This window comes from Arvicanthis niloticus, chromosome 7 (assembly GCF_011762505.2).
Source record: "Arvicanthis niloticus isolate mArvNil1 chromosome 7, mArvNil1.pat.X, whole genome shotgun sequence".
Lineage (NCBI taxonomy): Eukaryota > Metazoa > Chordata > Mammalia > Rodentia > Muridae > Arvicanthis > Arvicanthis niloticus.
In genome coordinates, this window is record NC_047664.1 from 37,084,091 (window position 1) to 37,095,895 (window position 11,805).

At 43.4% G+C, this 11,805-nt stretch overlaps 1 long non-coding RNA gene across 1 annotated transcript; it reads left to right on the plus strand.

Annotated features, from left to right (window-relative positions):
- The first annotated feature begins 3,207 nt into the window (after window positions 1-3,207).
- On the plus strand, window positions 3,208-5,432 carry LOC143442962 (uncharacterized). The gene is made up of 3 exons (XR_013111587.1): window positions 3,208-3,627; window positions 4,638-4,873; window positions 5,243-5,432. It is a non-coding gene; the product is annotated as an uncharacterized LOC143442962 (long non-coding RNA).
- The last annotated feature ends 6,373 nt before the right edge of the window (window positions 5,433-11,805 follow it).

Sequence of the window (11,805 nt, forward strand, 5' to 3'; positions counted from 1 at the left end):
TGGCAGCTGCTATGCAAGGAAAATCTGTAAGAGATTTTTTGGTAAATAGAGACAGAAAGGCATGTTTTAAATGTGGTAAGCCTGGACACTTTGCAAGAGATTGCAAGGTAGAAAAATGAGTTAAGTCAGAGACAGCCCAGAAAACAGCCTGGGCTCTGCCCAATTTGCAAACATGGAAGGCATTGGGCTAGTGATTGTAGGTCTAAACAAGATGCACAAGGTAACACCCTTTCTCATAATCAGGGAAATGGGAACAGGGGCCAGCTCCAGGGCCCGAACCAATGCAAGCCAAAACAGGCTTATGGAGCAGTCAGTGTCATACCAGCAAACACCAATCCCTTTCTGAACTTAGTCCAGCAACACCAGGAAGCACAGGACTAGACCTCAGTTCTGCCACCCACACAGTATTAACCCCAGAAATGGGACCTCAGGCCTTACCCACTGGAGTGTTTGGACCGTTCTATCCAAATGTGTTTGGCCTGATAGTGGGAAGACGCAGTGCTACTATGCAGGGACTACAAATTTTTCCTGGAGTTATAGATAATGATTATCAGGGTGAGATTAAGGTAATGGCACAGGCAATTCAGAATATAGTCACCATTCCTACAGGAAAGAGGATAGCTCAACTATTGTTACTTCCATTGTACCCTACTAATCAAAAATATAAGAATCCTAAAAGAGGGGATCAAGGCTTTGGTTCCTCTGATGCATACTGGGTACAGCCTATAGTTAAACAAAAACCTATGATGACAATTTGGCTGGATGGAAAGGCATTCCAAGGCTTGGTTGACACAGGAGCTGATGTGACTATCCTAAAACAAAGTGATTGGCCTTCCACCTGGCCTCTTACCCCAAACTTAACCAATCTAAGGGGTATTGGCCAAAGTCAAAACCCACTACAAAGCTCTAAGGTGCTAACGTGGAAAGATAAAGAAGGAAATACAGGAAATATACAACCCTATGTCATCTCAGGCCTTCCCATTAATCTCTGGGGCAGAGATCTGTTATCCCAGTTGGGATTGATTATGTGCAGCCCTAATGAAGTCATCACAGCTCAAATGATAAACCCTGGATTTTCCCCCAGGGAAAGGATTAGTAAAAAGTGAAGAAGATATTATCTAACTTGGATCAGGCCAAAAAGGCTCATGAGTTACATCACATTAATTCTAAAACTTTAAAAGTTATGTTTAAAATTACCAGAGAACAAGCTAGAAAAATTGTCAAACAATGTCAATCATGTGTTAAACTTTTACCAGTTCCTCATTTGGGCATAAATCCAAAGGGACTGATACCAAACAGTATCTGCAAATGGATGTTACTCATTATAATGAATTTGGCAAGCAAAAATATATACATGTATGTGTAGATACATACAGTGATTTCATTTATGCAACATTACAAACTGGAGAAGCAAGCAAGCATGTGATCGCTCATATGCTTGCTACAATCGCTGTATTGAGTGTGCCTAAACAGATAAAAACTGACAATGGCCCAGGTTATACAAGCTCCAGTTTCCACCAATTTTGTGAAAAATTGGGAATACTACATAAAATGGGTATTCCATATAATCCACAGGGCCAAGGTATGGTAGAAAGGGCACACCAAACCATTAAATGTCAATTTGAAAAAATTAAAAAAGGGGAATGGTATCCTACCAAGGGATCCCCCAGAAATATTCTTCATCATGCACTCTTTATTTAAAATTTTTAACTTTGGATTCTGAAGGAAAATCTGCTACAGATAGATTCTGGCATCCTGATACCAAAAAGAATTTTGCAACAGTCCTCTGGAAAGACACATTAACTGGAACGTGGAATGGGCCAGACCCAGTGCTTATCTGGGGAAGAGGTTCTGTCTGCATATATTCCCAAACTGCAGATGCTGCACGTTGGCTGCCAGAGAGACTGATTAAACAAATAGACAACAATAACAAATCCAGGGAGGAGAAACCCCCTGAGAAGCGTATTTTTTCTTTGCAGGAAATAGGAAGGAAACCTGAAGATGCTTCACAATTGCCTTCAAACTGGAACAGATCAACGAGTAAACCTGACTTGGGAAGTTCTCAGTGCTGAAGAAGACATCACCACCTGAATCTCCAGGGTTGCTCTATTGGACTTTTGATTCCCTGACTTATGATTTAGTGGGGTATATTGTTTAAACCCACTACCACAGTTATATTATAGTTGTTTTTTGGGTTTGAGATTGACTAGAGCAGGAACAGGGATTTCCTTACTTGTTTTCTTTAAATCAAAGCTATGATTCATTTTGTATTTCTATAGATTTAGATTCTGATATAAGACATTTATAAATAGAATAGAAGAGGCTTATACTTTTTACTCCTCTGATAGAGGTAGTTAGGTGTTGCCCTTAAAAAAGAGTGTTGCTGTCATACTAACTATTCAGGCGTTGTTAAGTCTCTTGTCTTTTGGGTCCATGCGGTTCAACAGACTGATGGCTTTTGTACAGATATACGCTATTCAAATGAAACCCACACAGGTCCATTATTACAGGCTGGAAGTAAGGGATTGTAAAACCTCTGTCATCAAGACTAATAAGGTATATCCCCTAACTTATGCGCTAAGCCAGATAGTCAAAGACCGTAAGAGAACACTTCAAGACCCTTGCCCCTAAAAGAAGGGAGGCCTCACCATCCTAAGACAGGAGCTCAACCAATGGCTGTTGAGTATCCAAGGATGGGAAAGGGAGGCTGGGGTCATTTGTTCCAACCTAAGACAGGCACGGTTTCCGTAAGTTTTCCCAGCCTTCCCTTTTGAAAAAAAAATTTTTTTAAAGGGGAACCTGTGGGGAGCCGACTTTTAGCAGAAAGCGGCTATCAGCTTTGCAGCCATCTTGAGCCATATACCCTGACATAAGACTTGTATTACAATAGCCTACAACAGCTGACCACACTCTGATAGTCTTGGTTTAGATACCTTGAGTGTGTGAGATTAAAGGTGTGTGAGATTAAAGGTGTGTGACTTAAGTGTGTGACTTAGAGATCAGATTTAGAGACAAGACCTAAGGGCATGATTAAAGGTGTGACCAAAAGGCATGGTTTAGAAGTGAGACATATAAAGGCGAGAGGCAGACAGAGAGAGATCAGAGAATCAGACACTTTAGAGAGTACAACTTGCAGAACAATTTGGAGTAACAGAGATTCAGACACTTGGAGTGGAAATAGACATTAGACACCCGGAAGAGAACAACAGGAGTACAACTAGGAACTAGGAACTAGGAACTAGGAACTAGGAACTAGGAACTAGGAACTAGGAACTAGGAACTAGGAACTAGGAACTCAAGACTTGAGACTTGGACCAGGAAGAGAGACTGAAGAATAAACGGGACTGAATCACACTCTGTCTGGTCTCCATTCTTTCAAGTCCGTTCTCACTTTCTCTTGCTGAATCCCAACCCTCGGACCAGAACGGCAGCTTGGACCGGGATACAATGGCTGCCAAACTCGGGGCAGCCCAGGCCTCAACATTTTGCTCGGGCCAAGACAGGTTCGGTGTAATTCCATTTCATTTTGTTTTTGTGATGTGAAGCTTGAAACCAGGACCTCATACATTCAGGGTGAGCACTCTGCCTCTGAGCCTGTCACAGCCTTCAAACTCTTTCAGTAATAAGGTAGGTGTGTGTGTGTGTGTGTGTGTGTGTGTGTGTGTGTGTGTGTGTATGATTATGTGAGTGTCCATGATTGTGAATGTGTGTGAGTATATATTTGTATGTATGTGGTGTGTGTGTGATTGTGTGTGTATGTGTCGGTGTATGTTGTCTGCTTGGTTGTTATAAATGTCATCTGACTTTCATTTGGCAAGTGATAAAGTTTTATTACATAAAAAATTAAATATATGCCAGTTACTAAAAACAAAATCTTACAACACAAAACATATTTTTTACTAGCTTACAATTTCTTTTTAAATTTTTTGAAAAATTGAGGCTGTTGTATTTGAATCTGAAAAGTGATTTTTAATAGCCACACTTTTGGTTTAAATGGATGAATTTATTAAGTTTATAACAAGCTTAAGTAAAAGAATAACCAGCCAGTGACAGATGGGTGAGTAGGAAGACGGGATAAGTAATAGAGCAGATCGCCATCAAATTGCGGCTTACCGGAAGCCTGTGGAAGTCCACTAGGAAAGCCCTGTTAAGGCAGTGAGGCATCCAAAGGAAAGAACAAACTGCAGAAAGATTATGTCATCACATCTGGAACTTACAAGCATCCAACAGAAACCAACTGGGGAAACTGAGGCAATGAGCTAGAGTTCCCAGTTGAGCTTTCTCTCCACCACCAAACTTCCAGCCTGTCTTTTCCATTGTGGCAGTTCTAGGTTATGGCTATTGAAGATGGTTTGCCTTTGGCTCTTCTGGGGAGGGCAGTATTTTCACTCTCAGCCTGTTCTGTCCTCCCTGTCACAAAGTTTGTGTGTGGGGGGGCAATCCTCAGAAAGGGCCTTGGAAGGACACTTTGGGACAAACATGCTTAGGTCTGAAGTTGAGGGGCAGGAAGGGGTAGCGCTGCTTCCAAATCCAGCTTCTCAGTGAGCTCCAACAGCACACAAGGTTTACCAGCACGTGTGCATGGGAGGGGCTCGGGACAGGAGTGGCTGCTTTCACTTCCATTGTTCTCTTTGCAGGACGCTTCTAGGTGCTATGCTCTGCCTACTTGGTTTTTAAGGCAGGATTTTGTGTGGTCTAGGCTGGCCTCAAACTCGCTGTGTAACGAAGACTGTCTGTGAACTGCTCGACATCCTGCCTCTGTCTCCCGAGTGCTGGGTTACATGCAGGCACCACCAGGCTTAGCCACCATTTTGGTCCCAGCTTCAAGTGTAGGAAAAAGAAACTACAAGCACCATTTTTTTTTTAAATCAAGGTATAGCCCTTCCTACGTCCTTTTCGTTTATTGTTTGCTTGCTTGCTTGCTTGCTTTTGAGACAGTATCTCATGTAGACTGTGTTAGCCTCAGATTCATTATGCAGCCATTTGCTGGCTCCTGCATCCTGCTCCTGCTGATTCTGCCTCAAGTGCTGGGATTACAGGATTACACTTTGTGGATGTACTTCCTTCCTTTTATGCCTTAGTACTGGGAATTGAACCCAGAGCCCCATGCATACTAAGCAAGAGTCCTACCACTGAACTTTAATGGCAGGCCCTCTTCTATTAAATTGTAATAAAGCAAATTAAGGGTTTTGTTTTGGTTTTTGGTTTTTGTTTGTTTTGTTTTGTTGTTGCTGTTGTTTAGGCAAATTCAAGGAACTGGAGAGCTGGAGCCTACATTAAGAATGCTGTTGCTTGGGGCTGGAGAGATGGCTCAGCAGTTAAGAGCACTGACTGCTCTTCCAGAGGTCCTGAGTTCAATTCCCAGCAATCACATGGTGGCTCACAACCATCTGTAATGGGATCTGATGTCCTCTTCTCATGTGTCTGAAGAAAGCTACAGTGAGTGTGCTCATATACATAAAATAAATAAATAAATAAATAAATCTTAATAAAAAAATAATAATAAAGAACGCTGTTGCTCTTCCAGAGGACCCTAGTTCAATTCCTAGGATCAAAATGCTCTTCAGATCTTCAACTCCTTTCACCTTTGTTGACTGCAACATACATCTCTCTTTTGGGCTGGGTCTGCAGCTTTCCCTTGGCAGGTATCCCACAACTCTGACATCTCCAACATCTTGGGGTCTCCACCAAAGTCCAGGCTTTACTTTCACAGCTTCACACAATGACCTGCCTGGGGCTCCAGGCAGTGACAGCCCTGTCATATGTCTGGCCTCAGCAGCTTCCCTTAGTTGCAGAAGGAGATTCCATAACCCCGTTCTTCTATTCTTTTTTGTTTGGTTGGTTGGTTGGTTTGATTTGGTTTGGTTTTGGTTTTCCGAGACAGGGTTTCTTTGTGTAGTCCTGGCTGTCCTGGAACTCACTCTGTAGACCAGGCTAGCCTCAAACTCAGAAATCCACCTGCCTCTGCCTCCCGAGTGCTGGGATTAAAGGCGTGCGCCACCACCACCTGGCCCCGTTCTTCTATTCTTGACTCTAAAGCTGGAACCATGTGGCAGAAGCTATCAAGCTCTGCTGCTTGGTGAGATTGGAACATGTTCCCCCTTGTTCAATTACATCTTCACCAGCTTTCCAGATTCCTTCCCTGTCTAAGCTTGGCTGGCCTGGAATTCACTCCATAGACTGGACTGGCCTCAAACTCAGAGATCTGGTTGCCTCTGCCCTCAAGTGCTGAGATTAAAAGTGTGTGCCAATAAACACCACCTGGCACTAAGCTTTATTTAATTAATTAATTAATTTATTTATTTATTTATTTTGGTTTTTTGAGACAGAGTTTCTCTGTATAGCCTTGGCTGTCCTGGAACTCACTTGGTAGACCAGGCTGGCCTTGAACTCAGAAATCTGCCTGCCTCTGCCTCCCAAGTGCTGGGATTAAATGCGTGAGCCACCACCTCCCGGTGGCACTAAGCTTTAATTCCTTTTCAGGAGATGGAAGCTTAGCTGGGCAGGGTCTTGCAATGAGGTCACCACCCCCTTTATTCCATTTAGCATCAGGCTTTTCTTTAATGTTTACACTTCCTGATGCTCCTTTTCTTCTCAAACTGTACATTTTGCATTCTTCCTTGCTCAGCTTGCTCCTTTTCATTGTAAGTCTGCTGCGTAAGCATCAACACTAATAACCAAGCAATACAGTCAATGCTAGGCTATCTGGAAGTCTCCTCTGCCAAAGCTGGTAATCCATAATTCTTCAATTTAGCCTCTGGCAGAGTTTTTGTGACAATGGCAAAAGACAGCCACATTATTCACCAAAATATCACAAGATCAATCTCTAGGCCACACTAATTAATTAATTAATATTAATTAATATTCTTTTCCTCTGAACCCTCTTGAACCAGACCTCAACAGTTCAAATCACTGTCAGCACCAGTATCTTCCATGTTTCTATGGGTATGGCTCATTAACAACCCCCATCTTCATCCCCATCCTGATTAAAGCATTTAACTGATTTTCTAATCCAAAATCCCTAAGTCCACATTCCTCCAAACAAAAGCATAATCAGACCTATCACAGCAATACCCCAGTTCCTGGTACCAACTTCTGTCTTAGGGTTTTATTTGCTGTGAAGAGACTATGGCCACGACAACTCTTATTTAAAAAAAAAAAAAAAAAAAAAAAAAAAAAAAAAAAAAAACAGCAAAACAGTTCATTAGGGCTGGCTTACAGTTCATTGGTTTAGGCCATTATATCATCATAGCAGAAAGCATGACAGCATTCAGAGAAACATGGTGCTGGAGAGTAGCTGAGAGTTCTACCTCGGATTTGTAAGCAGCAGGAAGAAAGAGTGCTACTGAGTCTGGCTTGGGCATTTGAAATCCCAAAGCCCACCCCCAATGATACACTTCCTCCCAAAAGACCACTCCTACTCCAACAAGGCCACACCTCCTAATGTCATTTCCTAAGCAGTCACATATGCGTCTATGGAGGCCATTCTTATTTTTGGATTGATCTGGAAACAGACCAAGCTCCCCGAGACACTTGTGGTGTGCCTGTTTCTTCTGACATAAAAAACCTTCCCTCTAACGGGGGTGCTCATTAAAACACAGGATATTTACAGAGAGGTCAAACAGCAAGATGTCTAAAGGGAGATAAAATATTCCTTCTTGTAGGAAAGCTTAAACTCTTGAAGCAAACAACCTAAAATAGCTTCAGGAAGTCTTTAAACCTGACCAGATTCACTAGGTCCCTCCCTCTCCTTGCTCAGTTGCCTGGAAAAAAGAAGAGACCATCTGAGCAGCCTCAAAGAAACAAAGACAATCTGAGCTGACTGGGAGAGGCTCAGACCAACTGGACTACCTACAAGGACATTCCAACCTGTAGAGCTGCCTCCAAGCTATACATCGTGTTCCGGGGTTCCAGCTCTTATGAGCTGTCACCCATTGTGATGGTTTGTATATGCTCAGCCCAGGAAGTGGCACTATTAGTGTGGAGTGAAAAATTATAAAGGCCATTTTATGAAATATGTGTAGATTTCTTTGCCCTTAGACCTGGGCAGAAAAATGCAGGTCCCAGAACGCAGAACTGAAAATAAGATTTCAGGCCTTCACTACCCCAGGACACTTGCTGGATGAATTACATTCCTCAAGCCTCAGGCAGCAGGCCCACCTATGGGTGGGAGAGGCCCAAGGCAGGAAGACACATTCCTGACCATGCAAGCCACCTAGATGGGGCTATAGCCGGAAGAAGTGAAGATAGTTGATCTGAAATAGTTGGTAAATGACAGGGTGGGACACAGTGACCTGGTAAACCATTCAGGGTGAGTTTCTCTGGAGTGTTTCACTATCCTTATGTTATGTATCCTTGGCAACCCCTCACCCCCTCCCCACTCCCCTGGTTTGTGATTTTCCTCTTTAAAAGACCCCTTAACCCGTCACTTGAGGCCAAACCTAGCTCTTGAGAGAGAGCTTGTGGTTTGACCGCTGGCCAACTTCCCTAATAAAGCCTCTGCTGATTGCATCCAGGTATGGTTTCTTGTGATCTTTGGGTGGTCGTGATTTCCTGAGACTTGAAGAAGGGTCTCCCGAGTATGGGGGTCTTCATTAGAAGGTGTGACCCTGTTAGAGAAAGTGTGTCACTCTGGGTATGGGCCTTAAGACCCTCATCCTAGCTGCCTGGAAGTTAACACTAACAACCTTCAGATGAAGATGTAGAACTCTCAGCTCCTCCTGCATGGTGCCTGCCTGGATGCTGCCACATTCCTACCTTGATAATGGACTGAACCTCTGAATCTGTAAGCCAGCCTGTTGTCCTTTCTAAGAGTTGCCTTGGTCATGGTGTCTGTTCATAGCAGTAAAACCCTAACTAAGACACCCATCTTTGGGAGGGATTTGGTGATGCAGCTCTTTGAGTCATTCCTGCTCCTGTTAGTAACCATTCATTCATAGTCCTGTAAATAGTCCCCTGTAAAGCTCACTGGTTCACCGAGTTGGACTTGGTGATATCCATACTTTGGTCTGTCATCAGTTATCTATCTGGAGTGAATGGGAATAGTGTCCCCCATATTTGGCTCCTAAACAGGGACTAACAGAACCAAAGATGAGTTGTAGAGGTGTGGTTTCACTGTCCTGGTTATGGGTACAGTACCTAAGGCATGCAACTAAGGGTGAAGCATGCCCAAGGAGAATCATAAAATGGCTACCTTTCCCTATGTGCTAAAGGATAGTGTGCCTTCCTGCTGTGTCAGCATTTGCATGGCCCCTACAGGGGATGCTGAAACAGGCAATGGTGGCTAAGTGCCTTACCCAGGGGGAGGCCTGGGTTTGGAGTCTGGGGGGTGGGGGTGTTGGCATTTAGTCTAGGCTCTGCCCTATAGTTACCTGGCAACAACCAGGTGTGCCTGAGTCACTATAAAAGGGGCTGCTTGCCTTCCCCCCACTCCCCCCCCTCACTCCTTGCTCTCGTCTCTTGCTCCCTTACCCTAGTCCCTCTCTCTCCATTCCCCTCCCCCCTCCATTTGCTCATGGCCAGCCTCTACTTTCTCTCTCTCTCTCTCTCTCTCTCTCTCTCTCTCTCTCTCTCTCTCTCTCACTTTCTCTGTCTCTACTCCCTCAACTCCCCTCCCCATGCCCTAAATAAACTCTATTCTATACTATACTGTGGCTGTGGCTGGTCCCTCAGGGGGAAGGGATGCCTCAGCATGGGCCTGCAGAGGCACCCCTCCCCCACACCATACCTGGCCTCCAGCAAACATGTCCCTGCCTCCTTTTTCTTTTTATAAAACACAACATGGGGAATTCCAGCGGGGCTGTCTTCTTCTGTGGGGTATAGGTGGCATGCCTGATGAGTGTGGCCCAGGGTGAGTCTAAAGGTACACTTTAAAGGGCTGAAGGTTTGGAACAGTTTGCAGCCTGTGAGAGTAACATGTGAAAAAAAGCGTGGGGGTGGGGGTGTCAACAGGTGGCCAGCGTTTCTGTGGCCACTATTATATACAATAAAAATGTGTCTTAGGCTGAGAAAACTGTTCGGTGGGAATTGGCTTGTATAACAGGGCATGAGATAGAGACAATGTCTTGCTGTTTCTCATGCTTGGCAGAATACAAGGAACCAAGAGGAAAGTTAAACCTGCTGGAAAGTTAAACCTGCTGGAAAGTTAAACCTTCCTAGAATCCAAAAACCTTAGAGCCCACGGGAGCTGTTGAACAGTAAAGAAAAAGATAAGATTAAAGTAATGGTGAAAATGTTAAAGAGATTTAAAATCAATGTTTGATGCCCAATTCAGACGAAACTATGTTCAAGAGCTGAAGAAAAGATCAAAGTACTTTCTCTAACTCAGGAAAGGGATGACACATTAGTGACTTTGGCGGGTCCTGCTGTGGTGGGACAGAATCTTAGTAAAGTCAGAGATTTTAACAATGTAAAACGTTCTAGGCCAAAATGGAAAATGGGTCCTATTGGAGTTACTGAAAATAGAGAGAGACAGACAGAGACAGAGAGATAAAGAGAAGGGCAGCTGGAGAAAGGGGGGCCTCAGAGTTGGGAAGCCCCCTTACCACTTCCCTAACTGAGTGGCCAGAGCACCTGCAAGTGAGGAGTGTGCAGTCACCACACAGAAAGCCCCATGTGAAGTTGTAGACTTACTGATACTCTATTAATGTTAAAGAAAAATATGTGTGCTTTGGTAGAAGCTGGAAGCAGGGATACCTGGCCTCCAGCAAACATGTCCCTGCCTTCTCTTTCTTTTTATAAAACACAACAGGGGGAATTCCAGCGGGGCTGTCTTCTTCTGTGGGGTATAGGCGGCATGCCTGGAGCGTCAAGGGCAATAAGCATGGGTGATAATCAGACCTAACACAAGATAAATTACAGGGATTAAGCGTGACTGAGGGCTGTGTAGCTGTCTCTCTACTGGGTACAGAGATTGTTCACCTAGCCAAGGAGGCAAGTGACTATTCCCCCACTGGCCCCAGGCTAGACAATTCAGCTAAGGTAGCCCCACTGAATCTATCAAGGGTAAGGGAACTAAACCAAAGACCTTATGTGAGAGTGCCGGAGGATGAGACAGCCAGATAATTAATATAAAGGAAGAGACCTTTGAAGGCTGTGTTAGACACAGAATGTAGCTTATGCTAATATCTGCATACTTATGAACTTCTGTAACCACCTGGCACATACTTGGATTGGAACAGATGACAACAGACTTCAGAGTATCTCCCCTGAGCTTGTCTCACCATTTATTATGGGGTGGGCTCCAGACTTTGTACTGTTGTCCTGGCCCTCTGAACTGTTATCCTGCCACTCTGTTAAAAAAAAAAGTATATATATATATATATATATATATATATATATATATATATATTTAATTTAAATTAATCTTATAATTTAAATCCTCAAATGTTTTACAGATTAAAGATCCATTTGAAAAATACACAAATAAACCTTAAGGGGTAAAGTTAAAAAAAAAAAAAATTCCCAAAGAGTGAACAAGTGTCCGGTAGTAAAGTAAAAGTAAAGTAAAAAAAAGTTAAAAAAAATAAAGTAAAAAAAAAGAAAAAGAAAAAAAAGTAAAAGAAGATGCTCCCAGAAGCCATAAGATTATTTAAAAAAAAAAAAAAAAAAAATCACAGTTCTGAGGGAGAGTTACCTCCCTAGGAGCTGCTGGTCAGAGAGGTCCTAGAGCAGTGGTTCTCAGCCCTTTAATACACTTCCTTGTGTTGTGATGACCCCCTCAATCATAAAATTATTTCATTGGTGGTGCACGCCTTTAATCCCAGCACTTGGGAGGCAAAGGCAGGTGGATTTCTGAGTTCGAGG